Genomic DNA, 535 nt, shown 5'->3' with positions numbered 1-535 from the left:
AGCGAGGAACAGAGGAATCCAGTCTCTTGAAGTTGGTCAGAAGAATCAGACGACAGGACAAGCAGGGGTGGACAGAGGTCAGGGAGCAGATGGCAGATGACGACGGTGGGGGTGGGAAGCACAGCGGTTAGAGCATGAACTCCGGAGCAGCTGGGCTGCAGCGCGGGCTTCTCACTCACTAGCCACGCTGCACTGAGATTCACGCTTAACCTTCCCAATTGCCGTTTTCTATCTTAGCGAGGGAGGGTGGGAATCAGGATTGCACCTCCGTGCCAAGGGCGTTGTGCGGACCGAAAAGGACCATGGCCCAGAGCAGCGCTCTAGCACGCTGGAGGCAGCTGGGCAGAGGCGTGGCGCGGCGACGGCGAGGGAGCGGAGGTGCGGCGGGGGCGGGGCACGGGGCGGGGGGGGACACCCCGCGGGTGGGGGAGCGGAGCCGGGACGAGGATCCCGACGTCACAGAGGGTCGGAGAGGGCGGGGCCGCAGCCGGAGGGGCGGGGCCCGGGGCGCGGAGGTGTTCCCGGGGGCGGAGGG

The sequence above is a fragment of the Cervus canadensis genome, chromosome 30 (genome assembly GCF_019320065.1).
Source record: "Cervus canadensis isolate Bull #8, Minnesota chromosome 30, ASM1932006v1, whole genome shotgun sequence".
NCBI lineage: Eukaryota > Metazoa > Chordata > Mammalia > Artiodactyla > Cervidae > Cervus > Cervus canadensis.
This window is presented reverse-complemented; position numbering follows the sequence as displayed.